The sequence below is a fragment of the Bubalus bubalis genome, chromosome 11 (assembly GCF_019923935.1).
Source record: "Bubalus bubalis isolate 160015118507 breed Murrah chromosome 11, NDDB_SH_1, whole genome shotgun sequence".
NCBI lineage: Eukaryota > Metazoa > Chordata > Mammalia > Artiodactyla > Bovidae > Bubalus > Bubalus bubalis.
Window position 1 is genome coordinate 32,151,671 of NC_059167.1, and position 26,702 is coordinate 32,178,372.

A 26,702-nucleotide genomic window follows, 5' to 3' on the forward strand; every position below is an offset into this window, starting at 1 on the left:
GAGCAGGGAGGGAAGAGCCTCAGGAAGACAGTTTCTTACATACTAGTTACAACACGTAGGCTTTGTTATTTATTTATTTAAATACTTTTTTTTTAATTTTGGCTGAAGAAAATCAAATAAAGGAAGTCTGAGGAAAAACATCTCTCTCTGGGACCTCAGCTTCAGCTGTTTCTCCTTGTTTTAACAAAATCACTTTTGATTCTGATTTTTTTTGCTTCCAGAACCAAGTTGATTTTGAAATGTTATGCGTCTTCCAGGACCCAAGACCCCAAGGAGTTAAACTGTCTGCCTATTATTTAGACCACCCACCTGCAGTAGATGTATGGTCTGTCCAAACTCCACCGAAATGCAAAAGCCTGACTCTGACTATCTCTCCAAACAGTGCCCAGGAGGGTTTGCTCCTCTTTAGAACTGCTGAGCTAGACAGGAATTTCACTCCTCTGGCCCAGTGTCTCTTGCAGGTGGGGAGGGAAAGGGAAATTAAGACACAAATTCCATTGCTGGTGAATAAATGTTGGACTCCAGAGACTAGTCTATCTAAAACTGGAGAACTGGGCTTCATATATGTATGCACTTGTGCTTCCATTCAAATGTTTCTTTTTTTTTTTAACATATAAGTTCCCATGAAAAGCATTTTCTTTTCAGTAGCATAATCAAATGTGAAATAAGAAAACTTCCATGTTGAAATTACTTTCAGGTCTTCTTTATGGGTCATGCAAGCAAAACACTCATATTACTTTGTATTCAAATCCATTTTAAAAATAAAAGCTTGATGCCTCATCTTATTCACCACATGACTTTTGACTATGTCCAAAAGAGTGGATCCACTCAGACTTTGGCACTACCGGTGGCATTTAAAAGGATGGAAGACAGTGTAAATGTGGTAGGCAGAATTATAAGAATGGCCCCTAAAGATTCTCACCTTTGTGTGATTCCCTCCCCTGTGAATGTGATGGGATATCACTCCTGTGATTATGTCACACTGCATGGCAAAAGGGCTTTTGCAGATGTAATTAGGGTTGCTAATTGTTTGGCCTTAAAACGGAGATCACTTGGTGAACTAGGTCTAATTACATGATGCCTTTAAAGACAGAGAATTTTCTCTGCTGGTGGCAGATGAGGAAATTAGGTTGCCAGCATAAGAACTGGACACACCATCACTCGTGTGGAAATGGAAGGGCCACGTGATGAGGAATGGGTGCAGCCTCTAGAATATGAGAGTAGCCCCAGCTGGCAGCCAGGGCTGGGGCTGGATTCCCCGACAGTCCACATGGCTTAGGAGTGGATTCTTCTCCCACAGCCTCCAGCTAAGAACTTAGCCAACCCACAGAACCTCAAAACTGTGAGTAACAGATGGGTGTTGCTTTTAGGTCACTGAAATTGTGGTCATTTATTTGGCAGCAGTAGAAAACTCATACAAAAGGAGATGAAGGGGGTCTTGAAGGGGATGAAGAGCCCCACAGGCATTCAGAGTCATAACGGCATTCCTGGAACAAGCATCCTCCTTTCAAGGAGAGGAGACGCCTAGGCTGGGAATAAAGTTAGAGCAGATGGATAAATTCTGAAGTAATTCTTAATATGTTATTTTATAACCATGTCCCATCTGCTGTTTTTGAATCCACTTCTCAGAATCCACTCCTCCACTCCAAACCCACAAGGAGGACAAGGAGATTGGTGAGCCTCCTTGACCAGGCCAGCATCACACGGTGGCAGCAGCTTGGGCACATGTGTCCCTTCCTGTCCTGCGAGTATCCCTTCACCTTTCAGGAAGTGAGGGCTACGAGAGTGTATTTTCTTGGACACCTGCTCTTATCACACCATTCATTAGTCCTGACTGGCTCCTCCAGCCCCACTAAACAAGCTGCCCAACCACCTGTTAGTCGAAGGGTCATTTTCTCCTCTGCCCAAAGAGGCAGAAAGCAGGGTGGTCCAGAGAGGTCCTTACTTGGAAGTTCTTTACTAGACAATTGTAAGTTACTCCCAGGGAAAGCTGAGATGAAGGACCAGGGGTTCCAAACAGAAAAACTGCAAGAGTAGCCAAAAAGAAGGAGCTAGAAAAATAAACAAGAGATGTTGAGAGAAAAGTAAATATATAGACTGGTCCAACTTAATTTTGTTGGGAAGACTTATGCTGGCTTGAGTCATTTTAAGAAATTAGATACTAACCTATGAGATCTGGCTCTTTGATCTCATTTATCATTCTGAAATCTCATCCATTCGAATGTCGGTCTTTTCTTCTCAGTCTTATTGTGTTGATTTCTCTGCAGTACTGTCACTCTCTCTTAACTTCTTGAAACTGCTCTCTTAGCTTTTCTGACACTAGCCTCTCCTGCTTTTTCTACTATATCTCTGCCTTCTTCTCTTTCTCTTTTTTAAGATCATGTACCTCCACTCACCCTAAAAACTGGTATATCCCAATGACTCATCCTTGACCACCTTCTCACTCTTCCATTCATCCTAGGTTATTTCATTCACTCCTTTGGCTGGTTTCAACACCCACATATGCTGATGATTTCTAAATGCCTATCCGAATCCATTCCTATGCCTTGAACTCTAGAGATGTGCATACCACTGTCTCCTGGACACCGCAATTTGGATGTTTCCATTGGCACCTCTTTGGGATTGGAATGAAAACTGACCTTTTCCAGTCCTGTGGCCACTGCTGAGTTTTACTGTTCATGGGGTTCTCAAGGCAAGAATACTGAAGTGGTTTGCCATTCCCTTCTCCAGTGGACCACATTCTGTCAGACCTCTCCACCATGACCCGCCCATCTTGGGTAGTCCCACGGGCATGGCTTAGTTTCATTGAGTTAGACAAGGCTGTGGTCCTAGTGTGATTAGATTGGCTAGTTTTCTGTGATTATGGTTTCAGTGTGTCTGCCCTCCGATGCCCTCTTGCAACAAAGGCCTGTCTAGTCAAGGCTATGGTTTTTCCAGCGGTCATGTATGGATGTGAGAGTTGGACTGTGAAGAAAGCCGAGCATCGAAGAATTGATGCTTTTGAACTGTGGTGTTGGAGAAGACTCTTGAGAGTCCCTTGGACTGCAAGGAGATCCAACCAGTCCATTCTAAAGGAGATCAGTCCTGGGTGTTCTTTGGAAGGACTATGCTAAAGCTGAAACTCAAACACTTTGGCTACCTCATGCGAAGAGTTGACTCATTGGAAAAGACTCTGATGCTGGGAGGGATTGGGGGCAGGAGGAGAAGGGGACGACAGAGGATGAGATGGCTGGATGGCATCACTGACTCGATGGACGTGAGTCTGAGTGAACTCCGGGTGTTGGTGATGGACAGGGAGGCCTGGCATGCTGCGATTCATGGGGTCGCAAAGAGTCGGACACGACTGAGCGACTGAACTGAACTGATTGGCACCTCTAACTCAACATATCTGTTCCCCAAATCATGTTCTTTTTCCTTAATCACTTATCTGGTTTAATAATAACATCATGTACCAAATATTAACTATAAACTACCTACTGTGGGTGTCAAATTCTCATTCTTGTGTCATAAGAACCAAGTTACTTAGGCGAATAATAAATAGTTAACTACTAATGAGGAATAGTCAACCAATTATTCCTTAGCTTCAGGAAAAATAAAATAAAATAAATATAGCAAGACAAGAAAAGTCCGGTTCATTAGCTGGTAGGGATATAAGTGAACAGTGTTTCCCTGATCACGTCTATATGCCACCAGGACCAGAGCTTTCACAGGGAAACCTGCTTTAGATGAGGCGCAGTCTGGTACTGACAGGATAATCCTCTTCTAAAAATTATCTCAACCTAATCATAGGAGCTCACGCTTCTCCCTAAACTATAAAAGCTCAGTCCTTTGATGATTCTAAGCCAGGATCCTGGCAGTTCCCTTACTTGAGGAGCTAACTCGCTAATAGCTTTAGCTTCCTATTAGGAACTAGCATTTTCTGGAACAAACAGCCTATAGAGAGGGCTTCCCCCACTGCTTCAGGTCCACTTGTCCTTATTTCTTTCACACAAGCCAGGAAGATAATTTCCACATACTTCTTGTTATTATTCCATTTAATTATAATATAATCCTTCATATGCAAACATGAAAACAGCAATCATGTTTTATTCCAAGTTCTAATTGCATGTAGCAATCATGTGCTTTCACTAAATTATTTCCATCAAGCATACATTGCACCATTATTTCCAGTATGCCAAAAGACCCACCTGCAGTCTCCCACCCCCATCAGAAAAACCAATTCAAGTTTCACATATTGCTTTGCAGTTTCATATGGCGTCCCTCCCCTATAAACACACACACACGCACACACACCTCTCTACATCTCAAATCTGTGTGAGTTCCTCTCCTCTGATACACTTTCCTTTCCTACCAGCATCAGACTTTGAGATGCTAAGTGTGCTCCCACCACTCCCCTTCTTTCTTTTGTGCATGGGGACATTATCAGCTGATTGTTCTCCTTACCCATTTCCTGTTCCTCTCCTCTAACATGTCAATTTCTGTTCCTCACTGGCAGAGCCCCTATTCCTCTCTTTTCTTCTTCAGTAACACCTAAACTAGCCTTATTAGCATCAACTAACAGTTAATCTTTCTTATTTTTTAAACAACAACAGAAATATAGAATTTTTTTTAAAAAAGGCAAAAGAGCATTCATTTTCCTGTGTTCATGCTGAAGTTCATTTCTCACTTGAGGAATTGTGCATTCTTTTCCTTATTCCCTCCCAACTCCCCTTTTACATCACATCATTGGAAACAAGCCTAGAAATTAGTTAAGCTATGTATATAAAAACGAAAGCTAGAGAAAGAAAACATGTGATAGTGAGGTGGTGAATTACTAAGCGCTGGAGTTAGCAAATGTTTGAATTTTTGCTTCTGCTCTTCAAAGTTTTGAGCTATTGGGTATATTCCAAGGTAGGGCTCAAGCTATTGCCAGAAGGGTCATCTCAGTAGGTTTTTCTTTTACTTTTTTCCAAAGATGTTATCAATCAAGCTTTCCCAAAGGCTCAAGGGCTATTAGCAAAGCAAAAGGGAGCCTCAGTGTCTCAAAGGCAGGATCACCATCTGCTGCAGGAAGCAGGAACTAAACCAAGCGGATTCGGCCTTGTACTGGGTCTCTGTGCTTTGAGAAAAAGCCTGAGAGAGCTCTGAAGACTTGAAAACACCCAGCATGACTTCACCATTAAAAAAAAAATCCTGGAGTCTTCCAGAAACATGAAGACAGGCTCAGTACTGTACAGCCAGGGGAGGCACTCCTCTGGGACTAGTTCGTGGAATTAAGAAAAATGACTTTTGAGAAGTAGCTATCTCAGAACAATCAGGGACTTTCCCCCCTTTTTTCAGAGCTGAGCTGCATGCTCACTAGCCTTAAATGCAAAGGTTGACTATAAAATAAAAGAGAAAAAAAAGGTATGCTTTCTATGTGACCAGCTATCAATCTGCCTAGCCTGAGTGGGGATTCTTGTCCTAGCAGAGAGGTGGACTGTGTGTTTGTTGTGTTTGTTTGTTTTACTTTTTTAGTATCGCATTTTAACCATTTTACTTGTGAAAGGCTTTGAAATTTACTAAGAAGGACAACCAATTACAGTCTAAGTCTGGGATTATGAATTCACTCTACTATTCAACAGATGCAAAAAGGCACACAGTCTCTCTCAGTATTGGTTTCCTGATTTATATAGTGAAAAAACAACAATCCTGCTTCAAGGCTGATTTCTTATTGTTATCACACCCCTGGTATAAATGTTAACCCCTCACAGGGAGCTATCCTATCCAAAGTGTCTCCCTCCAATCACATAACCACTTTCTATTATATTACCTAGTTTCAATTCCTTCCCCAAATTCTGCTTTTTTATTTGTTGAGTGTCTCCTTCAATTAGAATATAAGCACTCTGAGAGTAAGGACATTTGTCTTTGATGATTCATTCAACAAGTATTGCTAAGTGGCTTCTGGTTGCCAGACACCATTCATGGCGATGGGGATGCATCAGTTAAGTACGGAATTTAAAAGCCTATTTTCTGATAGAACAGTCAGAGTCTTGACAAATAAGCAAAGAATATATAATGCATCCAGTGGTAACAGAGGCTTTGAAGAAGGATAAAAAAAGGTCGCAAAGAGTCGGACATGACTGAGCAACTGAACTGAACTGAACTGAAAGAAAGGTAAGGGCTTCCCAGGTGGCTCAGTGGTAAGAATCTGCCTGCCAATGCAGGAGACACAGGAGACATGGGTTCCATCCCTGGGTCAGGAAGATTCCCCTGAAGGAGGAAATGGCAACCTGCTTCAGTATTCTTACCCGGAAAATTCCATAGACAGAGGAGCCTGGTGGGCTATAGTCCATCAGTTCGCAGAGAGTTGGACATGACTGAGTGACTGAGCACAAGAGGCAAAGCAGGGTAAAAGAATGAAATGTATAGTTCGGTGTAACTTATATAGGGTCATCAGGGAGGGTCTCTCTGAGTAGATCACATTTTAAAGGAGACCTGGAAGAAGTAAGTGAGCAAGACCTGCAGATATGTGGTGTATTCCAGAAAGTGGGAGTTCTTAGAGGAAAGCACCCGCTCCCCTTGGTTCCAAGAATAACAAGGGCTGTGTGCCTGGAACAATAAGTGAGGGGCCCGGAGGGAGAAGATGTAAAGGAAGCCCAGCTCCTGGAAGAACATGTAGTTCATGCTAAAGACGTTTGATTTTAAGTGAGATGGAAACATGGGCTGGTTTGGGGTAAAGGAGTGACTTTTTGGTTTTTGAGTCTCACTATGCAGCTGCATGGAGAACAGATTGAATTTTTGCTTTGAATTGAATTTTTGAATTGACTGGAAGCAATGTGACCTGTAGAGGTTAAAACAATGATCCAGAGAAGAAATAAAGGTGCTTTGAAAGGATAGTACCAATGGTGGTAGTGAGAACGGCTTCAGTTCCAGATATATATTTTAAGGTAGAGGCCACAGGATTTCCTGACAGATTAAATGTGGGTGGGGATGGAGGAGAAGAGAGAGAAATCAAGAATGTTTCTCAGGTTTGACCTGAAAAACTAGAATAGAGATGAGGAGCTTACTTGAAGATAAGGTTAACAAGAGAAAGAGCAAGGCAGGATGAGGAGTTTGCTTTTAAACATACTAATAAACTTTGAGATACCTGTTAGAAATTCAAGTGGAAATGTTGAATAAGTTAGATATACTGACTCAGAAGTTCAAGGGAAGATATAGAGGCTGGAGATATAAATTTGGGCAACATCAGCAAATAGATAAAATTTAAAACCATCTCTTTCACCATTGTGTCTTTGATGCCCAACACAGTATAGATACTCAATAAATATTTGTTGAATGAATGAATGAATGGTATGAGGATCAAACAAGATAATGGGTATGAATGTGTTTTTCAAACTATAAATCCCTCTGTAAAGAAAAGGTCATACTCAATATTATAGTACAATTATCTTACAAACCTGGTGTGCTGCAGTCCATGGGACGCAAGGAGTCAGACATGACTGAATGACTGAACAACAACAATCTTACAAACAGAAAACCTTTGAATGAGCAGTAAAGATTTAGCAAAAGTACAACTAGAAATCTTGCTTGTAACAGAAACAAACTCCAGATGGCTTCTTTCCTCCTCCCCCTTTTGATATTTAAAGTTGATACTGTCTTATACTATAATTAAGGGCAGTAAGGAACCATAAAAAACCTGAATGCTAGTGAAATATAGCAATTTTTTTTCAACAATGGCTCTTCAAATTGTCAAGAAGATTTTCACAAATTTTCAAGCAGTTTCAGAAGGAATGTTTTTTAAAAGGTAATCCTAAAACTGTATGAGTTTTACACGGACTTTCCCACACTAGATCATTCCACAAATCTAAATCCAATTGGCATTATTTTGCACTAAATGAAAATAGCCTTGACTTCCTTACATCACAGCCCAATATTTTCATTTTTTAAAAATTTGCTCAAGGCAAAATACTGCCTTGGGGCTTAAGTAACCATCCTAGAAAAATCCTCTAGTAAATTTCATGTGATTGAAATTAAAAGTTGCAAGTTATATTTCCTCTATTGCTTACAGAAATATAACAGGGTTAAGGGTTTTCTGTTTACAAAAGCTGAATGTTGTAATATGAAGACTTGAATTTTTTCTTGGAGTAAGAAAGGGGATAGGTAGGTAGATGAATGGATAAGTGGATGGGTGAAATTATTTACAAAACAGTAAGAGTTATAGATGTAGAAAACAAACTTATGGTTACCAAAGGGAAAAGGGTAGGAGAGATAAATTGGGAGATTGGGATTGACATACACACTACTATTAATATATATAAAATAGATAATTAAGAAGAACCTACTGCTTGGCACTGGGAACTCTACTCAATACTCTGTAGTGATCTGTACGTGTGAAAAGAATCTAAAAAAAGTGGATATATCACTCTGCTATACAGCAGAAACCAACACAACATTGTAAATCAACTATACTCCAATACAATTCTTAAAAAATTAAAGCTACAAATTCTATTTCCTCTATTGCTTATGGAATTATAATAAGGTTAAGGGTTTTCTGTCTATGAAAGCTGAGAGTTGTGAGATAAAGACAGTTTTTCTTGGAGCAAGAGAGAGAATAGCTAGGTAGAGAAATGAGTGAATGGATTGGTGGTGGAATGGATATTGGATGAATAGAAGTGAGGGTTGGGAGAAAGAAAGGCAGGAAGATATAAAAGAATGAAGAGGAAAATAAGATATTCTGACTTTAACAAGGAGCCAAAATAATTCAATAAGATAGTCCTTTTAAAAATTGGCTGGTATAATTGATATCCCTATTGGAAAAATAAACCTTAATGCTAATTTCACATAATACCAGGTTCGATGCACGATACTGAATGCTTGGGGCTAGCGCACTGGGATGACCCAGAGGGATGGTATGGGGAGGGAGGAGGGAGGAGGGTTCAGGATGGGGAACACATGTATACCTGTGGCAGATTCATTTTGATATTTGGCAAAACTAATACAATTATGTAAAGTTTAAAAATAAAATAAAATTTTAAAAAAATACACAAAAATTAACTTGAAATGGATCACAGAAGTTAAGTGTAATAACTAAATCTACAAACTGTCTAGAAGAAAACATGGGATAAAATTGATGTTGATTCAAGCAAAGAGTGTTTAGGACACTGAAAGCATGAACTATAAAAGGAAAAATATTATATACTAAATTTCACCAAATTTTAAATATTTTTTGAAAATCACTAGCTATGGTTTTTCCAGTAGTCATGTATGGATGTGAGAGTTGGACCATAAAGAAAGCTGAGCAGCAAAAAATTGATGCTTTTTGAACTGGTGTTGGAAAAGACTCTTGAGAGTCTCTTGGACTGCAAGGAGATCAAATCAGTCAATCCTACAGGAAATCAGTCCTGAATAGTCATTGGAAGGACTGATGCTGAAGCTCCAATACTTTGGCCACCTGATGCGAAGAACTGACTCATTGGAAAAGACCCTGATGCTGGGAAAATTAAAGGCGGGAGGAGAAGGGGACGACAGAGGACGAAATGGTTGGATAGCATCACTAACTTGATGGTCATGAGTTTGAGCAAGCTCTAGGAGTTGATGGACAGGGAAGCCTGGGATGCCACAGTCCTTGGGGTCACAAAGAGTTAAGACACGACTGAGCGACTGAACTGATTGACTGAAGCCTCGGAAGGACAGAGTGAATACAGCAGATAAAAATATGTTAACAAATATTGGTCAAAAATATGCCAAATACACTGAAAAACATCAATCAACTGATCTAATCAGTTTAGTGAACTTCAAACAGATAAATACAAAGAAAACCAAAACAAGGCTCATTATAAACTGCTGAAGCCCAAAGAAAATAAGATATTCTGATAAAATATTTCTGACAAAATAAGATATTCTGCTATATTCATAGCAGCCAAAGAAAAAGTACACATTACATACAAAGGAACAATATTAAAAATTAGAGACAGGATAAGTCCAAAGAATAAAACTTTCAAATGCTAAAAACAACAAAAAAACAAACAATAGCAACAACAACAAAAAATCTTTCAAGCTAGAGTATTCACCCAATGGAAATATTCTTCAGAAAGGAAGGCAAAATGACATTTGCAGATAAATGAAAAGTGAGAGCATATGCTGGTAGCCAACCCGCACTGAAAGAAATGACAAATGAAGTTATTCCGGGTGAACAGAAATTATACCAGCCTTATAGGAGGAACGTAAGACACTAAAGACAGTAAATATGTGACTAGGTATAAAGGCCATTTTTAAATTAAATTTTTTAAAAGATAATGACTATGTAAAGTAAAATAACAACATTGTAACACATGCAACAGTTAAATATGCAAAATCAATAGTACAAAGATGTTGGTGCTGCTAAGTCACTTCAGTCGTGTCCGACTCTGTGTGACCCCATAGATGGCAGCCCACCAGGCTCCCCCATCCCTGGGATTCTCCAGGCAAGAACAATGGAGTGGGCTGCCATTTCCTTCTCCAATGCGTGGAAGTGAAAAGTGAAAGTGAAATCACTCAGTCGTGTCCGACTCTTAGGGACCCCATGGACTGCAGCCAACCAGGCTCCCCTGTCCATGAGATTTTCCAGGCAAGAGTACTGGAGTGGGGTGCCATTGCCTTCTCTGACAAAGATGTTAAGGATGGTAAATAGAATAGGTGAATATTGTAATTGCTAGAGCAACCACTAAAACAGAAAGAATACAAAAGTTGTAATTAAAAATCCAATAAAGGAGATATAATACAAGATGGAGAAATCGTTTATTAATCCAAAGTAAGGCAAGAAAGAAAGAATAAAGAACAGACAAACAAGAACCAAAGAGATTTATACCAATCATATCAATAATCATATTAAATTTAAATAGACTAAACATTCCAATTAAAGGCAGAGTTTGTCTTACTGAATAGAAAATCCCAATATATGCTATTTACAAATAATGTACTTTATAAAGACACAGGTAAACCCCAAAAAGCACAAATTTTGGTATTAGAATGATAAAAGAAATATCTCTTCAAATCCTGCTGATATTAAAAGGAATATGTTGGGACATTCATACTGAAACCTTAAAATCTAACATCATGACCCAGCTGGCTAAATGTTCATTCAGAGTAATGACCAAGAGTTAACATAAACCGTGGTTTGTGCTAAATAGTTCGTGTGTATCCTTTCAGTCTTCCCACAGCCCTGTAGGGTAGATATATTTTTGTTCATATTTTGTAGATAAGGAACTCAAGACTTACAGAGAGTAATTGACTTGCCCAAGGTCCTACACCTTGTTAAGAGCAGAGACACTTACTGGATTCACGTCTTGGGATTATTTTTAGTCTCAAAACTGTCTCATTAGAATGAATCTAAATGAATATATTATATTTTAAAGGAAGAACAATTTTTTTCTTCACTGAAACGATTTTATAGCCTGAAGGTCACGAAGGAAGAATGGAAAAGCTACTCACTGAATTGCTGCCACTGTTGCCATGGAAACCTGAAAAGAGATTACATACACATCAGTTTTACAACTCCATCTTTTAATAGGTGCAGAACATAACCACAGGCTGCTGATTCCTCATGGAAAACTCCCTGAAAAATCCATTTAATCAAAAACCTCCTCAGCTTTTTCTCTAACACAAAAATCCCAATTCACATAGTAAGTTGAACTTTGCCAGATAGGCGGATAATGATTCTCTTTTTCTGAACTGCTGCCCATCCTCTGCCTGTTAAGACATGAACCAAGACCAAAACAATTTTAAATAATACTGAAAAGCAAGAAAAAGAGGTTACAGTGCATAGGATGCATCTGTCTTAAGGGCCAGATCAAGAGGTGCTGAGAGGGACATGTGGGCACGGATTTAAAGGAGTGGTAAATATCACTGAGATAAATAGGTAAACATAAATCAGTCTCTCCCAGACAACGGAGGCAGCATCCTTCGCTACAAACAAAATAAAATGCTTTTTGGCAGCACAGACCAATCACCGAGTATTTCTGTGATACTAAAGTATAGACGTATGTGTGTGTGTGCTAAATTGCTTCAGTCATGTCCAATTTTCTGCAACCCTATGGACTGTAGCTCATCAGGTCCCATTGTCCATGGGATTCTTCAGGCAAGAATACTGGAGTGAGTTGCCATGCCCTTCTCCAGTGGATCTTCCCAACCCTGGGATCAAACCCTCGTCTCTTACGTCTCCTGCATTGGCAGGCAGGTTCTTCACCACTAGCGCCACCTGGGAAGCCTGAAGAAGTACAGAAGTACACTGTCAACTAAAAGTCAGCGGTCACGGTAAGATGAAATTCTGAAACTGAATAAGACATAAGTCTGTTTACAAATAGTGATGTCCTTGCTTATCTAAACTTAGGCCAGTTAGTTAGCCTCTCTACAAACTGATTTAAAAAGTCATAAAAGAAAACTGAAACAAGACCAGTAGGTACAGAAAAGTAAGATATGATTTGCCTTATTTCTTTTTTCATGATGTTTGACTCAGGCTCAGTCCAGTAGAAATGATTTAGTAAATACCTTCTTTAGGATTTGTTTTGGTTGCAAATGGTAGAAACCCCAAAGTCACAACATAGAATTATGTTTTTGAACAACACAGAATTTTATTTCTCTCATATTTAAGTCTTCAGAGATCACTGAGAGTTGCTATGGCAGCTCTGCAATCATCAGAGACCCAGACTCCCCCTGGTTTGTCATCCCACTCTACTCTGCCTGTGACTTCCAACTCATGCTCCAAGGTGGCTGTTCCCACTGCAGCCCACATATTCACAACAGAGCCAACATAAAGGAGAAAGGAGGGGCAGTCCCTTCCCCTTTAAGGACACCGCTCTCTACTTTCATTCACTTCCTACTTAATTCCATTGACCATGCCCCACATGACTTGGTCTACCCCTGTGTGCCACAGACAAGCAGAACTCAGAAACCACCAAAGAGGAAGGGGGCAGTTGTTCTCCACATGGTCCAGGGAACCATAGGAGTCAGAATTTGATGGATTCATTCATTTGTTCACATATTCCTTCAAGACACAATTGTTAATCATATGGCATGTGTCAGATTCTAAGAAATAAGAAAGATAATATGACACATAAATCGATACCTCATTTCAACACAGTGTGTCGGGAATCTCATAGAGGTAAAAATGAGCAAACTTTGTTGCATTCCAAAGAAAGTTTTTGAGGAAATTATCATAGAGGAAATGCCATGTAAAATAAGTTTTTTAAAAAATATATGACTTTGCCAACTATTCTGGTGGAAAAGAGTAGGGGCCTAGGGGGAGGGATGCAAGAGTCATTAGAGAGGGTTGGAAATAGAGGAGGCATTCCAGGCAGAAGGAAGAACAGATGCAAATGTGACAAAATATGGGAAAGCATAGCTTGCTGGGAGCTCTGTGCATTTCCACAGCGGGTGGGAAGGAAGATGGGAGCCAGCGAGGAGTGGTAGATGACATGGAGATGCAGACAGGCTGGAGAGCTTGAAATCATGCTGTGCTCACTGGAAAGCCACAGGAGAGGTCCAGGACTGTGAGGATCACAAAGAGTTTGTGTTTTGAACCATTAGTCTGGAGGGTGTATGGAAATGTGGGAGACAAATGGGCATAACTGAAAGCAGGAAAACTGTTCATTTATCAAGTATTTTCTAAGCACCAAGTCTGTGCCAGACCCTATGGCAAGTGCTAAGGATACCAAATGGAGTGCAACAGAAAGAGGAGCCCTTAAGGACCCACAGCAGAAGGGGAGACATGAACCAGTGTTTTAACAGTATTCTGTGATTTGTGTGACTGCAGGAAGGCAGAGGGTGACTTAATCTTACTAGAGAAATTTATTCTCCCAGTCTCTTGTCTGTGGAGCTATGCAAGGTCATCTGATCTCCACAGAGCTCTCGTGTTTTCCCTCTCTCTTCTAATGCTCTCACTTTCTCTTCCTCTCCTGGTTTCCAGAACCACTTCCTGCCCTTCCCCATTTGAGCATGAGAGCGTCACAACAACCCTCTACCTGTAGGGTGTTACACTATCCCTGTGGTCTCCCTGCTCTGTGGCCTTTATAAATGGTCCTCTATTAAATTCTCAAATTACACAATAGGTGTGCCAACTGTTTCCTGCCAGGAATCTGACTAATATAATCACCATCCTCATTGATACTCCATTTCTTCCTAACTCTTGTGACTTTTCTGTGTAAACCGGAGCCCCCAATTTTCTAGGAGGAATGATCCAACCCCCAAGAGGTTCATAGCTCTTGGTGGATAGGTCAAAGGTCATAATCCGTTGTGCTCAGGTGAGTTCAGATGAGTAAAATTAAAATTTCTTGCTACCAAAAAGTTTCCAAATTAGTGGGAAAGAAAACCTTGTGAATAATTAACAGTAAAATCCACCTAACTAATCTTTGGCATACTTTCTGAGCATGGCATAGTTTAAGCAAGTAATCTAGATAAAATTAAAACCATTCTTTCCATGAGGAGATACTGGTCAAAGGGTATAAACTTCCAGTTATAAGATTAACACATTCTGGGGATCTAATGTATAGCATGGTGATTACAACTAATAATATTGCATTGTATACTTGAACATTGCTAAAAGAATAGATCTTAAATGTTCTCACTACAAAAAAGAAATGGTAATCATGTTATGGGACAGAGATATTACCTAATGCTAAGGTAGTAATCATTTTGCAATATACAAATGTATCAAATCAATACTGCTGCTGCTGCTGCTAAGTCACTTCAGTCGTGTGCGACTCTGTGCGACCCCATGGACTGCAGCCTACCAGGCTTCTCCGTCCATGGGATTCTCCAGGCAAGAACACTGGAGTGGGTTGCCATTTCCTTCTCCAATGCATGAAAGTGGAAAGCGAAAGTGAAGTTGTTCAGTCGTGTCTGACTCTTAGCGACCCCATGGACTGCAGCCTACCAGGTTCCTCCATCCATGGGATTTTCCGGGCAACAGTACTGGAGTGGGGTGCTATTGCCTTCTCCCCAAATCAACACTGGTACACCTTAAATTTACACACATTATATTTTAATTATATCTCAACAAAATCAGGAAAAACGGTTGCCCCCATCCCCCCACCCCATCCCCCCCCTCCCCCGCCCCCCGCCAAAAAAAAAAACAAAAAACAAAAACTGGCTTAAAATAATCAAATGAAAACTCAGGCAAGCACTGGAGTTTGTGCAAGGCTACAAGTACTGGAGCTTATCCAAGAGGGAAGCAGGATTTGAGTTCAGTTCAAACTGCCTTCCACTTCCTATTTATTTTTTTACAGCTATTCAACAACAGCAGCGGAATTCCCTGGTGGGTCAGAGGTAAAAAAAAAAAAAAAAAAAAAATCCACCTGCCAATGCAGGAGACACAGATTTAATCCCTGGTCTCGGAAGATCCCACGTGCCATGAAGCAAGTAAGCCTGTGTGCCACAACTATTGAGCGTGTGCTTTAGAGCCCGGGAGCCACAACTACTGAAGCCCACGCACCCTAAAGCCCATGCTCCACAACAAGAGAAGCACCGCAATGAGAAGTCCGCTCACCGCAACCAGAGAGTAGCCCCCACTCAGCCCAACTATAGGAAAGCCTGTGCAACAACGAAGACCCAGCGCAGCCAAAACCAAATTAATTTGTATAAAATATATTAGCAAATTCATGTTTGTTCCACCCCATCTCTCTCCCATGCTAGAATTTCATATCTCAGAAACTGCTCGATAAACATCTGTTAAATGATTTTTTAAAAATCAACACTTCCAATTCCCCATTCTAGGGGAAAGGTATATTGTATATCCAAAGTGAGTCTTCAGTTCTAATCCAGTCAGGGTGGATCACAATACAAACATTTGGCACTCTGGAGGGAGAGGATATTTCCAGAGAAAGTGTACTGGTACAGGACGGGCAGACATCACTAAAAGCATCTATCGCAGCAGACGGTAGACCCTGTTAGTGCTCCTTTAAATGGATTACTTCCATAAGGCAGATGATGATGTGCCAAGAAAGACTGATTTAAAGCCTATCTTGTCATAAGGTATTCAAGTATTTTTTTTTAAGAGAAGGGATAACAGCGTATTTACAACTCAATTATATTTCTATTATTCTAGTTCTAGTCAAATTAGGCATTCCTTAGTTCCACAGTGATTTTTCACAGGGAGGGGTGTTGTCACACCTGCTACACAGCTGGGTCCAAGGACTGCCTGCATGCTCCCAGTATGCTCCCAGTATGCTCTGGGGTGAGTTTCCATGCCAACCAGTCTAGGAGCGTTTCCACCCTATCTACCCGCTCCAGGACAGACATTAATAGAATAGACATATATGAGGAAGAGTAAAAGACAGGTTGAATAAGTGTATGTAATTATTTTTGTAGCACTGAGGTCCTAAATTATTCCTTATGCTAGTCCTCTTTATAACACAAGATAATAGGAAACAGATTATGATGTCTTTCATGCTAAGTGCTCAGAGCTCTTTCAAATATGCTATCATATTATCCTCATAGCTTCCCTAAAAGATAAGAAAGGTCTTATTTTGCAGACTGGGAAACTAAGGCCAGAATGGTGAAACGTACATCTCACACATCCGGGATAAAGCAATTCCAGTGTTAGAATAAAATCCAAGAATACTACCTGTAAAATCTACATTTTCACCTTTTTTTCTCCCCTGTCTCCATTAGCTTTGAGCTCCAGAGCAAATCAATTCAATAAAATTTTGATTAAATATCACCCTCATTATAGTTAACTGTAAAAATAGCCAAAATGGTGGGGGTGGTTATTAGGGAGGAAAATTGGATAAACTATTAAAGAAAAAGCAGGTGAATACAAATTTGGGGTTACAGAAAACTAAATACAAATGTTTAACAAAGTATTTCACCTAAATTTTTCAAGGAAAAGAAATGACTTGGCTTTGATAAGACATATATGTGACTCAGAGAAACAATAATATGATATCAAATATGGCCAAGATTGTCAAGAGATACCTCAGGGACTGAGAGGGAAACTCAGGAAGAAGTGTTCAAAAGAAAAAAGGAAAAGAGTTAAAATGTTGTTAGCCCCTCATTTGTATACCTATGGCAGATCCATGTTGATATATGGCAGAAACCAACACAATATTGTAATTATTCTTCAATTAAAAATAATTTTTAAAAAAAGAAAGCTGGAAAAAAGAATATATTATAAAAGCCCAAATCTTATATTCTAAGAATGCATATAATAAAAGAGTTAAAAGCCAAAAAAAGTCAGCCTCTATTTCATCTTTTCTGCTGCTGCTGCTGCTGCTAAGTCACATCAGTCATCTTCGACTCTGTGCGACCCCCATAGACGGCAGCCCACCAGGCTCCCCCATCCCTGGGATTCTCCAGGCAAGAACACTGGAGTGGGTTGCCATTTCCTTTTCCAATGCATGAAAGTGAAAAGTGAAAGTGAAGTCGCTCAGTCGTGTCCGACTCTTCGCAACCCCATGGACTGCAGCCTACCAGGCTCCTCCGCCCATGGGAGTTTCCAGGCAAGAGTACTGGAGTGGGTCGCCAGTGCTTCTCCATCATCTTTTCTAGAGACTGTATTTAGCCTCAACAGCCTTAGGGAGAGGAGATCAGGAGAGCAACCTGTGAAGGGATAAAAAGATGTAAGACACACTAAATCCTGTTTAAGTGCTGACTCCATTGTCTTAAACACCTCAAGATTCATCTCATCTCCATACTCCATACAAAAAGCTACAAACAAAAGAGACAGTATTCTAGCCAGTAAATGCAGAAATGCCAGAATGTAATTTTATGCCCCTAATGTTTGTCCAAAATAAAAATTAATCACTTCAAAAGCAAGTCAAATGTTCACAGCCAGTGATAAGCTAGTGTTAGATGCTTCCTGCACCCAGAGATTTGGGTATCCAGAATACTTATTCTGGACTCAAACACACATACACACACATTTATATTTGTTTCTTCCCTCTCTTATTCTCTTATCATACAACATAAGATGTCAACTTTATATCCCAGTATTTAAGTGTTGTTAAGTTTGCATCATATTTCAGTTACGGGATATCAAGAAGAGTAATCATGACTCAACAATTTACCTCCTCTTCTGGGTGAGGCATTAGCGCATTTTCAGTTTGCAGGATAGCTGTATTATGTTAGGTGGAATTACGACCTTGTCCCTGTCTTTATTTGGAGGTTAAGTATGGTCTACCGAGACGTGTATGAGTGCCAAGTTGACAAGAAGTGGACTTGTGATGAGTAATTTTATATGTTAAGGTAACTAGGCCACTAAATGCTCAAATATCTGGTTAAATACTTCTGGTTGTGTAGGTGAGGGTATTTCTGAAAGAGATTAACATTTGAATTGGTAGAGTAAAGCAGACTGCTCTCCTCAATATGGGTGGGTCTCATCCAGCCCATTGAGGGCTAGTGTGGGGGAGAGCTGATCTCCCCACACTTCTCAGATTCTGAAAATGGCAATCTCACTCACATGACTACACCTTATGTCCAGAATCTTCTTGGCCTGGAACTTAGGAAATCCCTCAGGAAACCTCTTTGTTCCTTATTACCAAGCCTAGGAAATTTCCATTGCTTGTTTGCCTTGGGGCAATGAGCCCAGACAACCCTGTCCCCGCACCTCAACCCCAATCCCCCCACCCCCCCACGCCGTCCCCTTCCATTCCCAAGGAAGAGAGCAGGGCTCTGGAGTGAGGCTTAAGAAATTCAGATCCAGGCCCACAGTGAGCATTTTACTGACAGATAGCACTTACAATGACTGATCACAGGCAATGTAATTCATATATCTCTCTGACCTTCTGTGTTCTTATGAGCAAACTATGAATATTAACAATACCAATTTCATAGGGCTATAGTGAGCATTATATTATTATATATATTATTGTCAGGGCTTCCCTGGTGGCTCAGACGGTAAAGCGTCTGCCTGCAATGTGGGAGACCAGGGTTTGATTCCTGGGTCGGGAAGATCCCCTGGAGAAGGAAATGGCAATCCACTTCAGCACTCTTGCCTGGAAAATCCCATGGACGGAGGAGCCTGATAGGCTACAGTCCATGGGGTCGCAAAGAGTTGGACATGACTGAGCAACTTCACTTCACTTCACTTCATCAGTTCAGTTCAGTTCAGTCTCTCAGTCGTGTCCAACTCTTTGCGACCCCATGAATTGCAGCATGCCAGGCCTCCCTGTCCATCACCAACTCCCGGAGTTCACTCAGACTCACGTCCATCGAGTCAGTGATGCCATCCAGCCATCTCATCCTCTGTCATCCCCTTCTCCTCCTGCCCCCAATCCCTCCCAGCATCAGAGTCTTTTCCAATGAGTTGACTCTCCACATAAGGTGGCCAAAGTACTGGAGTTTCAGCTTTAGCATCATTCCTTCCAAAGAAATCCCAGGACTGATCTCCTTTAGAATGGACTGGTTGGATCTCCTTGCAGTCCAAGGGACTCTCAAGAGTCTTCTCCAACACCACAGTTCAAAAGCATCAATTCTTCAGCACTCAGCTTTCTTCACAGTCCAACTCTCACATCCATACATGACCACTGGAAAAACCATAGCCTTGACTCGACGGACCTTTGTTGACAAAGTAACATCTCTGCTTTTCAATATGCTATCTAGGTTGGTCATAACTTTTCTTCCAAGGAGTAAGCGTCTTTTAATTTCAATCCACACCAAGTTCTGGTTTGGTGCCTAGAACATAGCTAACACTCAATAATTTTTAGCTATTTATGAAAACAAGTCCTGAGAAGTCTCTCACCGAGGAAACTGCTCATCAGACAGACCTTCCTCTAACACTCAAGGAGGGTAAACACAGAGGAGGGCAAGAAAAAACAACAACTGGAAAATGGTGAGGCTGTGAAAGTGGCCAGTTAGGAGGGGCCTATTACATAGTCGCCTAAAGCATATATTAATATTAAGGGTCTCTGGACAGAAAGGAGTATACTGTACATAAAAGAGTTGAATGGGCACAGTTTAAACTTCTTAGGAAAAATCTAAGAAGGGACGTATTAAGCATATTCATAAAAATAGACAGATTTTGTAAATATACTTAATTAAATGAAAGATTTGCACTGAAAACTAGTCTTTTCCCAAGCTTGTTAGAGTAGAAAATCAATGATGCTTTAACAAATTTAGAGTGTTGCTTTTATAGGGTGGACAGCTAGGAGACCTGAACAACTGAATACGAGCAGTAAATCTATGCCACATTCAGATCTCAAGCCGAGCTAATGCTTTTTTAGGTGATGAAAAAGTAGATTTTGTGGAAGAATTCAAGAAACATAAATGACATGTTTAAAGTATTCCAGTGTAGTTAAAAAAAAAAAAAAGATTTATTCTTTGCTGCTTTCAGAGCAAGAATAATCTCTTCCTTATGTCTCTGGTTCACTCTGCTTTCCCTTTTTAGCATGTTGCCCTTCAGTTGACACACAAAGACATTTCTAATGTGCCATAAACATAGACATTCCCCATGCAGTATAATGATAAACTAGCTGTTACGAAGAGTTTAGAAGCCAGACAGAGCGTTCCTACATATCTAACCCAAGTTATTTTCTGTGGCTTAACATATTTTCAATAGCAGTTCAACCACATGCTTAACTCTAACATAGGATTCCTTTCACCAGCTATAGAAAAAAATAATCAAAGAGACTATTGCTTCTGTGGAAGTTCTTGTACATGACTCCAGGGGAATTATTCTTTCCATCATTCCAGCATGCTTTATGAGGTTGTCCCAACTTGGTTGCCCTAAAACCCCAATATATACAACCCTGTGTGCACACAGTCATGGAGGCTGGAAGAGTCCCAAGAGCCTCAGAAAGACAAGAAAGAATACTTAAAAGCCCTGAGACCATTACTTATTCTGCAGAACATCTAAACAAGTGAAGGATTTCCTTCCCTAGTCCTCACTATCCCAGTCTTATCCAAAGTACCATTTCCCAAAACAGAAAGTCATCATTCTTAAGACCTTCTGAATATCCTCTGCCCTTCCACCTGGATCAGCAAGCTTCTGAACAAGGAGATAGTTGGCAAAATGCCAGCAGGGAGGGCCTGGAGACAGGAAACAGCCAGCATGCACTTTGGTCTTAGCCTATTGCTGCCTCATTGTGTGATTAAGAGTGGATTTAAGGCAGAATGCACTACGTTTAAATTCCGGCTCCACCTATTGTTAACTCTGAGAATTTGGGCAAATTATTTAACTTTTCAGAGCCTCAATTATTCATCTATCCACTAAGGATAATAATACCCCATCTTTGAGTTTGGGAAAAATTAAATAATTTATGTACAGAATTCAATAAGCACATTAACTGTTGTTATAAACTGTTACTTTGGAGACGCAGTCTGACGTTCTCCCTGCTCAGCATTCCTTCATTCATTTTACTGACACATCTCAGGAAAGAAATCCATCCACAGGGCCCCATCAGCCACTTCCATGAGAACCCGAAGGGCAAAGAACATGCAAATTTCCAAATTTGAGGAAACTAGTGCAGTTAAAGAAACCCATCTCCTTCTGTTCCCAGATTATTTTTCTTGACCCCTGACAATTATTCCACCAGGTTGCTTGGCTCCGTCACTTGAAAACTACCAAGAAAGTCAATCAGTAATTTATGTGAGATAAATTACCAATAAACACATTAAAAAGTTTAACCTTGTGCTGTGTTGTGCTAAATCTTACTACCGATTAAAAGAATTAAAATTAACCCATAATACCATTACACCTATCCAAACTGTAAACAGTTTTTCAATGATAATATTGAGTTTAGGTGTTATAATGATAATATTCATCACTCCACTTGTTTAGATGTTAGCAGCAGCAGTATGAGATACCCTGATAAGAATGCAAATTTCTGGAAAGTATTTTATTAAATGTATTAAGACTCCCCCAAAAAAGTTTATATCTTTTGACCCAATAATTAAACTTCTGAAAGTTACCCTAAGGAGATACTCAGAAATGCAAACAAAAATGTGCAAAAGTATTATTTTAACAGAAAAGAAATAAAAAATAGCATAAATACTCAACAATAAGGAATTGCATAAATTATAATAACTCAATACAACAAAATACCATGCATCTGAAGGAGGAAACAGACAGAATAGGCTCTATCTTGAAAGCAGGACTCCATTTTGGGCCAGACTGGGGACCTTGAGTTATATGCCCAGTATCTATGGAAACGACGCACCAACTGGAAAACCAGACCCCCGCCCCCCCCCCCCCCATGGAAGAACCCCAGGGCTTGTACCTAGACTCTCAGTCGCCTAAAAGAATACCCTAATTATCTGTGTAACTGAATAGAATCGTAAATTCTATTTTGCTTATTGGGGTGTGACCACAGGCCTATTGATAATTGTTCACTGTTAACTACCTAGGCTTAAGGCATATGAATGCCTTAAGTTAACTTTGATTGTATCTTTCTTCTCCTTTGTTCAGACTAGTTTTCAGGGAATTTGGGGAGGTGGGTTTGGGCACAGACACTTAGGGTATATCAGTTCAGTTCAGTTCAGTGGCTCAGTCGTCTCCGACTCTTTGCGACCCCATGAATCCCGGCACGCTAGGCCTCCCTGTCCATTACCAACTCCCGGAGTTCACTCAGACTCACGTCCATCGAGTCAGTGATGTCATCCAGCCATCTCATCCTCTGTTGTCCCCTTTTCCTCCTACCCCCAATCCCTCCCAGCATCAGAGTCTTTTCCAATGAGTCAACTCTTTGCATGAGGTGCCCAAAGTACTGGAGTTTCAGCTTTAGCATCATTCCTTCCAAAGAAATCCCAGGGCTGATCTCCTTCAGAATGGACTGGTTGGATCTCCTTGCAGTCCAAGGGACTCTCAAGAGTCTTCTCCAACACCACAGTATATAAGGTTTCATAAAAACTGGTCAGGGTCCTTGGCTAAGAGGAGACTCTGCCTTGGGCTCACCAGTGTAATAAACTGCACTCCACTATCTGCATTGTCCTTCTGAGTGAGATTGTTTCCCAGAATGCATGGCTTCAACACATCTATTAAAAATAATGTTTTCAAAGAATATTTGATGACATGGGAAAGCCCTTGTAATATAATGTTATTTAAAAAATTAGGTATAAAACTTCTAAACATGTAGAGAAAATTACTGAAAGGAAATATGGTTAAAATGTTAACAATAAATATGTATAATGATGGAAGGAAGAAAAGTATTTTCTTTTGTATAATTTTTATGGTTCAAATTCTCTGGTATAAGCATGCAATTTCATTTACAATTAGATTTTTGTGTCTCTGAATTTAGGGCATGCCAATCCACTCTAGTATTCTTGCCTGGAGAATCCCATGGACAGAGGAGCCTGGCAGACTACAGTCCATAGTGTGTCAGAGAGCTGGAAACGACTTAGGGACTTAGCACGGCTGCATGCAAAGGGAGCCTTCTAAAGAAACAAATCCTTAGCCCCAAAGAATCACTCTACTCTAAAGTCATTGCATTAATGATTCTTGGCAGTGGATGAGATATTTGTGATAGACAGTCTTAATCCTTCTTCACCTCACCCTACACCAGTCATAGTAGGAGGGGAGCCTCACAGGTGGCTTTGGGCTAAACACTAATGGGAAAGTAACAAAGTAGCTGAGATCAAGCAGGCATAGCTGCTTCCATCAGAGACCAGGCTCTGGTCAGCAGGCTGTCACTGAGTCAGTTGCAATAATAGTGATTTATTTCTGTACAAACAATAGGCTGTGGCTCAGAGGTTAAAGCGTCTGCCTGGAATGTGGGAGACCCGGATTCGATCCCTGGGTCGGGAAGATCCCTTGGAGAAGGTAATGGCAACCCACTCCAGTACTCTTGCCTGGAGAATCCCATGGAGGGAGGAGCCTGGTAGGCTACAGTCCATGGGGTCGCAAAGAGTCGGACACGATTAAGCGACTTCATTTTCATGCAATCAATCCACATCGCTATGAAGGTGAAGGAGTCCACAGTCTGAGAATATTTTCAAACCAGACTTTCTGCGGAATGGCGTGATCTTAAAAGAGAATCATGGCAGAATAAATGTGGTTCTTTGAAGTCATCCTTTGATTCACTATAAAGTCATGGCCCAAGATGTAAAGGACAAAAGAGATACATATTATGCGAGACTTCATGACTTACGAAGGCATGTTCTACCAACTTTGTGAGATGGTTGCACTGTTCATTGCTATTATGTAATACTCACAGAGTATTCTATTATTCTGGGGTATCTTGCCAACAATAATTAGTAATTTTTCACATCACTCTGAAGAGGAAGGTCAATATTATTATCATTACCCTCTGAAATATATAAGAACATTATGAAAGCTGACACCACAGCAGTCAATGGCAAAGCCAAAAGGAAACTTATTTTCTGGCTCCTTGATTAGCAGAAGTTTCACAGAATACAGAATTTTCCTACTACTAGAAGGAAAAAGAGAATTATTTATCCATGGAGTCAATAAGTTGGTTGTGATTTGCTCTCATCTCAAATAAAAATTGTTGTGTATTCTTTTGATTATACTTAGTTACAAGTAGTAAGTTCCTTCTTTGGCTTTCCTAGGAGGGTCTGGCCTCTGGATCTTAGCTTCTTCTGATTATTCGGGTCCACAGCACTTGCTGCACTAGTCATCTATTAATGCATAACAAATTACTCCCCAAATTTAGCAGCTTAAAAAAAAATATTATCTCACAGTTTCTGAGGGTCAGGAATTGCGAGTGGTTTAGCTGGGTGGTCCTGGCTCAAGATCCCTCATGAAGTTGTACCAGGCTGTCAGCAGAGACTGTGGCTGTCAGTTATCTGAGAGCCTAACTAGGGCTGAGATTGCTGGTGGAGGCCTTAGTTCCTTGATGGCTGTTGGAAAAAGTCTCAATCTTTGCCCTGCGGGGCTCTTCATGGGGCTTCTCACAACATGGCATCTGGCTTCCCCCAGAGTGAATGACCCAAGACAGAGCAAGATTGCAAGACAGCAACCAAATGAAAGTCTTTAACAACCTGTTCTTGAAAGTGACATCCCATTTATGAGTGTGTTGTGTGTTCAGTTGTGACCCCATGGACTGCAGCCCACCAGGCTCCTCTGTCCATGGGATTTTTCAGGCAAGAGTACCGGAGTGGGTTGCCATTTCCTCTTCCAGGGGATCTTCCTAACTCAGGGATCAAACCTGTGTCTCTTATGTCTCCTGTATTGGCAGACAGATTCTTTACCGCTGCACCGCCTGGGAAGCCCACTGCATCTATCATATTCTTTGGGACCCGTGGACCAACTCCTGTAAAATGTGGAAGGGAACCATACAAGGTACAGGGAGGGATTGCAGGCAGCCATTTTGGACGATGCTTACCACAGCTTTTAAAAAAAGTGTGATTTGTTTTTTTAGCCAATGATTTCCTCTTGTCTCAGTGGCAGTAAGGTTTTTCACATTCTTCTATATCCTAACCAGCAGCAGGATGATAAACAAGGAAATGCACTTAAGTACCATCTTCCAAAATAACTCTGTCATAACTTAAATTTTTAAAATTCAAATAAATTTTTGATCCTTTTTACTAGTTTTACTGACCATAAGATAGTGACTCTGTCACATTGGTATCATTAGAATTTTTGGTATGTTTTTCCTGAATTGAATTTCCAGGAGAAAACAGTAACATTATTCCAATAGTAAAAGCTGCTTGAAAGACTAGAATGGAAATAAAATATAGCAATTAAGACCCACCTCAGCCTGTGTGCAAATCCTAGTTCTGCCTTCACGAGCTGCTTGACATTGGAGAAACTGAGCCTCACAGTGTCAGTTTCCTCATCTAAAAAATGAGTACACAAATAGGAGCAATCTCTGAGCTCTGTGGCATGAAAATCAGGAAGGTACTCAGGCAACTGTGATCACTGTCAATAATGACATTTTTGTGTTTCTACACAGTACCCACATGGGGCAAAAGGTGCTTTGGGGAATTTTTCCCAAAGACCTCATTCACTTCTCTCCTTTCACTGTAAGGCAGTCATTTAGTCCTTTTTTGCTCTTTGTAGAAGGCAGATGTTTCTTCAGAGATTCCATATTTTTAATGTTTAAAGACTCTGGAGCAGCAAGGGAAAGGAGTGAACAGGTGTTTTATTTAATTTTTAAAATTAATTTCGGGGCTCTGTTGGGCAGAGTCAGATATTCTGAAGCTAGACTGCTGTGAACTTTGCAAGTTGTTTCCCCCCTTTGCCCTATTCTGGGCCCCACACCCAGAACTGAGTTGATATGTGACCTGAATTGAGCTGGCAGCTTTCCTGTGCACAGCTAGGATGTGAAGCTCCCAGGAGAGGGAAGGTGTCTAGAGTGTAATCAGAGGCATCTATTTGTCACCAACTGTACCGACCCACTCTGCTTAAGTCCTGAGCAAGGTCATTATTCTCAGCCTGCGACGCCCAAGTGCACAGCAGGCTCAGCTGGCGGTGCATGTTCCATTAGTATTCTGCACGTTCCATCAGCTAAATTTGCTATTGCATTTAGAATGCTCCTGATTGCATATTTTTTATATTCCCAGCCTCCTCAGAGAAATGAATGCCACTGTTAGTGATCTTCCAGGCAGCCGAGCACTCAGTGATGCATTTGTCATCAAACTAAGGGGGAAAGTTATTAAAACACTTGGCTGTCAACCACGAACTCAGAACCACTTAAGTTATAAAAGTGCTTTTACATGCAGAAGCCAAAAATAAATAAATAAATCAAGGAAGAATTGTGGAGAGGGAAAAAAAAAACATTTTAATAAGTTAGAATTTACTAAAAAAATTTTTTAATAAGTTAGAATTTACTAAAAAGACTATCTTTCCACTATAATTATGTCCAAATAAAAGT

General features: G+C 40.5%; 1 protein-coding gene across 19 annotated transcripts in view; it reads right to left on the reverse strand.

The window, feature by feature from the left end:
* LOC112587813 (potassium channel subfamily K member 16) overlaps positions 1–26,702 on the reverse strand; it is a 377,120-nt gene that overhangs the window by 95,232 nt on the left and 255,186 nt on the right. For 15 of the 19 annotated variants that reach the window (XR_006639711.1, XR_006639718.1, XR_006639715.1 and 12 more), the window contains 2 exons: positions 17,404–17,532; positions 11,431–11,459 (listed from right to left, as the gene is read on the reverse strand). The exons of 1 other annotated variant lie outside the window; for it this stretch is intronic. The gene's annotated coding sequence lies outside the window, so the exon portion shown is untranslated. Of the gene's footprint in view, positions 1–10,825; positions 11,162–11,430; positions 11,460–17,403; positions 17,533–26,702 lie in introns of those variants that run through there. 3 more of the 19 variants (XR_006639690.1, XR_006639692.1, XR_006639689.1) reach the window with 3 other exon arrangements.